The sequence below is a fragment of the Pavona decussata genome, unplaced genomic scaffold (genome assembly GCF_977016875.1).
Source record: "Pavona decussata unplaced genomic scaffold, jaPavDecu1.1 SCAFFOLD_122, whole genome shotgun sequence".
Taxonomy (NCBI): Eukaryota; Metazoa; Cnidaria; class Anthozoa; order Scleractinia; family Agariciidae; genus Pavona; species Pavona decussata.
The window spans coordinates 1,112,347-1,117,500 of NW_028145536.1; positions in this window are offsets into that span (position 1 = coordinate 1,112,347).

Sequence of the window (5,154 nt, forward strand, 5' to 3'; positions counted from 1 at the left end):
AGTTGGTTTCCAAGTGACATTTGTTACCATAGCAACGGTAATGCATAACCCTTCATTTTAAATAACGTCTACTATCTCGAAATCTAGTCAGACACTTACCAACGAAGTTTTAGGACATGAAATACACAACCTAGACAACTTGTGGGTTTAATAAGAAAAAAAATCTGTTAGAGCTAGCGTTTTCAAGTGAATAAAGAATCAATTTTTTCCGGGTTGATTTTAGCTTTTGACGCATTTTTCGTTAAATTATTCAGAAAAATAAAATTAACCTATCACTTCTTATTTCTGCCCGAAGGTCTTCATAGATATGTGTATTTTCCTATTTTAACCTATGTCCATATATTTCCCAATTTTTTTTTTTTTTTCAGAACCGCCTTACCATTAGCCGGGGGCACGTTTCGATGATTTTTATTCTTCAAGGTGCATTCTTGAATGATAAGCCGATCAATTCGTAATAATAATATAAATTGTATGGTATTGTTAGAGTAAAAAAAAGATTACACGTACAGTTCTGGCTATAAATTGGTGTTCCTTTCTGTATTCCTTGTGTCTTCCTTTCCGGTTGTTCTTTTTCTCCATCCTTTCGTTCTCACCCGCATAAAAGAAGAAGGTCTCCGAATCATTTTTCGCACAAGAAGACAGCAAGGAGACGGACAACGCTATTGAACGAACGAGTCGTCACACACTAAAGGACAAGTTGTCTCGAACGTATGCATAGTGAGTGTATAAGGGGGTTAGTTTCTAAAGAAACTGTGGTGCTGCAGCGCTGGGGAGGAGAAATGAATGTTTGGTTTATCAACAGAGATGATAACTAAAGGGTAAATTGGCCACCCCAAAGTGATTCGGCGGGTGCTGGCGTTTCGACCGTTAGCCTAGTCCTTCGTTTTTAGGCTCGTCACGCAACGCTCCTCCGAGCCTAAAAACGGCTGCGTAGGAGACTAAGGCTAGATATGAAGGACCCCAAAATTTTTACCTGGGACTAGTATCAAAATAGTTACGTTTGTCGTTAACCTTATAACGTTAATTTCTCCGGAATGCCCTTTATTTGGGGTAAAAATATTCACCGATAGTTGTCCTGGCGGATAATATCTGTTCAGAGAAGAGAACAGTTTTCCGCAGGGAAGGGGGGGGGGGGGGGGGAGACCTAGAGCTAAACTGTCGGAGTGCAAATATTCTAACATATGGTGTTTTTAGAGCCAAGTAAAGTTACTGTTACTGTTACTGTACAGATTATCCTTCAAAGTTTTTGCGTATATATGTTGCTCACGTTTTACTGTGTGCGCACAAAGGAGGCAGGACTTTCGGCTTTAGTGTTTTCCTACAGTCAGCTTTTCGACAAGTACACTGGTGTCTTTTCATTGATGTTTCCTCCAATGAAAGTGGCAATATATACTATTCAAATGGAAAATTGATCAAAATCTACACACTTATCTCAAGTGAATCCTGCAAGTGATCAATAGGCCCTTCTCTAAAATGGCGGCAACAGATTTGAATGAGTAAGAATTGAAATTGAACTGAATGAAAAACTGATACCAGCACTGGAAAGAGCACCTTTACTTTAGTAGCCTTGCAAAGTTTCAGCATATTAGGTGTTATATCAGCTTAGGAAATGTAAGATGAAATTTGACAAATTTACAGACGTTTGTATGACTGGGGGTATACGTCATACCCCCAGTCATATAAAGGTCTGCAAATTTTTCATTTTTCAACTTACATTTTCTCAGCTGATGTTACACCTGATATGGTGAAACATTGCACGGTTACTAAAGTAAAAGGGCATTTTCTAGTGATGGTATACGTTTTTAATTTTAACTTATTTGAATTTTCGGCCGCCATTTTGGAGAAGGGTCTTTTTTACTGTGAAGTTTCTTCGTATATAAGCACCGAGCAAGATTAATTTCTTGTTCATCCGGGAACGCCAGGATGTTCAGAACCACGTTCCCATAATTCCAAAGTAAACGTGATACAGACGAAACAGCTAAAATCAAGTTAGTGTACTCTAATTCAGACCAATGACATTTAGTGGTAGTCATCTCCTAAAATCGATTACAAGTTTTTTGGGTTGTAAGGATAAGTGTATAGCAAGAGAGGATGAATAGAGGATGGTGTATAGCTAGCTAGGGTAATTTGCAAAACGCCGAGCGCCTCAAATCCCAGATGCAAGTCACAGTTAAGGTGGAATGGTACCCTCAAATATAAAAAAATTAGTATTGAGTTTAAACAAATAGTCTTCCATGTCATGTAATTATACTGACTGAGAGAAATTGTTTGATACAAATTATGACGTCATTGGTTACCATGGCAACCATGCCACGCCCCTAAAACCCCTGTTTTAAGCCTCCACTTTAACAGTAATATCTCTACAACAAATGAACATTTCAACTTAAAATTTTCAATATATGCTCTACATTCATAGACCTGTGATATAAACCTAAGATTCTACCAAACAAGTTTTTGTTTGTTTTAATTTGAAGGTGCAAATCTATGGAACCAATTTTATAATGACACACCGTAAATCGCTGCCCAAAAAATATTATTCAAATACAAGATCATGGTTTGTATTTAGCTTCATATCATAGCTACACTATTGATCAAAAGTTACAGCAAAATTGAATGGCTCATGTTAATCAGTTTTCCAAGGAGATATGTTGAGCCATTTTCAATATGGTCAGGATCGTTTGCTTGAGAAAAAGAGACTTAAAGTTCAAGTATGGTTTTCACAAGCAACAACAAAACTGTCAGCTGCTAGAGTTAACTAAAACTGTCTTGTAGCATAGGTAACTCCCTCTGATTGTTTATTTTTGTCCTCTTTTCTCTTTTTCTTTCCTCTCAGAACCTTTCTTTGCTTCTTGTTTTGCTCTTCACCTTTGTATAATGCATTATACGCACGTTCTGCCTCTAGCATTTTGCATCCTTCCTCAGTGTACTTCCCACTAGGAATTCCTAGGGCTCCATACAATTGCAAAACAGTTTGAGCACCAACATTAAAATGGGCTACAGCATCAAAAAGGCCAAATTCTAACACATCTCTTCCAACAAACACTTCTTTGGGTACTCGCTGCCAGACCAGACCATTCAAACGTTCATTTCTGTTTTGCGTTTTTCCATGCAAACACTTTTGGAGGAGTCCATCATCACTAAGTCTTTGATAAACAGGCTTGACCTTTGCTATGACTTCAAGAGGAAGCCCAGGACCATGCTTATAATTTGCTCTGTCACGCTGGTACCCACACCAGCTATTGGCTCCAATAGGACAGTAATCATGGAGATGTCGGGACTCGCTTGATGCACAATGAAAAAGACTTGCTAGGACTGCTTTTTTCATTCCTTGCAAGTCTCCCACATTGCTTCTTATTGCAATACCATAGTAGTTTTGTAGTTTATCTATCATAGAATCTGTCAGTTTACCTTTTCCGCTCAACCCTGGTATCCAGAGAGGAGTAGAAATCCTCCCTTATATAAGCTGATAGGAGAATGTATCGTCCCAGGGGCTGGCTATGGGTTTTGAACTATTTTGGTCTGAAAATATATACCGAGGAGTGGTGCCCCCTCCGTCGCCCTCGTATTATTAACTGCTTTCTATTTTTGCCAATCGATAACAACCGATAAAAGTGATCGAAAGGTGAGTTCGATTGTTATCGATTGCCAGTGATTATTATAGATTAATAGTCTCGATCAGTGCCTCCGGTATTGATTTCTATCGAGTGCTTGTTCCACAGTCAGGATCATATTGAAAAGTCAAGACCTGTAAATATTATTATTTTTTTTTTTGCTGTTATTGTTCACGTCGATAAATTGGGAGGTGAATATCAAATCACACGGTGGATAAAAGCTGTCCAATTTTGTTCCACTTGAAGAGAGCGTGAATCGATGATTTGATACTACCTCTCCAAAACCAGCGTACTTCGGCCACGGAGACCTTGATTCCCTGCAGCGTATATATTTGTAAACCTCCTTGTTGTCGCATTCCTCGTTCAGTCAAGTTGAGCTATAACTTGAGACGCAAGGCCGCAAGCCATTTATTTACAAAGTGGATATTTATCTTCAAAGGCGCAACAGTATTTTTAGCTTCTTAGCCCACCAAGAACTGTCACCGGAAATTTGGTACAGCTTTATAGTTTGATTCTTTGATAGCAACTATCGAAAATAAATCTTCTAAGTTTAACCAATTTATTGTAAGACAGTTTTGCATGAACTGAAGCCCTTCTGGATTGTCAAAAACTGCTTGTCAAAGATACTGAAATAGTACGGCTAAAATTATTTTCAGCAACGCTTGTATTTTGGATTAAAAAAGGTCGCAAGCGAAGACGACATTTTGATTTTGTTGTCATTATGAAATTTTAAGACTTTAACGTCAACAAATAAGCTAAATAACATGTCCGGAAACGACGCAGGAAATAACTGAACCAGAACATGATGGGAAAAACGACTCCATTTTTGGGAAAAATAGAAAACCTGAGTTACAGCCAGACATTCCTTGTTGAAAGTAGCTAATACATTCCCCGACGCGTTTGACTGTTTTCGCTACTTCAGCAGGATATATGCGTCTAGATAAATGCTCCAGAGTAATTGGATGAAAATATTTTATCAGTAACATTAACAGACATAACTATAATAACTGTAAAATCAAGAAGTCAAGACTTGTTGTGCGACGTTAAATTGTGATTCCTGCGCTATGATAGTTTAAAATGCTCGATGATTTTAGCGAAAGATGATCATCAAATGATAAAAGGTATAATCTGCTGTTGAAAGTATAAAGCCCGAATTATTTACTTTAGTGTAATTACTCATGTGATATTAAAAATAGATCAGTCTTTCCTTCACAGGTGATCTGTTGCGGTAATGACCTCACACTAGACATTATAGTGACAGATAGTGACAGGTACAAACAATTTCAACAGGGGCACCCAACGGATCGTTTCGGTAAATTATCTGTTCGGAAGGCCCTTAATCCCCTACAATTTTCTAAAGAGAATTTCCACCTCGAACTTTTGTCGTATGGGAAATTTAAGGCCTAGTGTTTTCGGATTGATAAAAATGTCGTGTCGGTTACCGAAAAAAGGTCAGCTAAGATTTTCGGAAAGGAAGTAAGACCTAAGGTTTTCGGGAAATGGACAAAAATGCCCTAGTAATTTCGAAAAGAGTGAAGGTCCC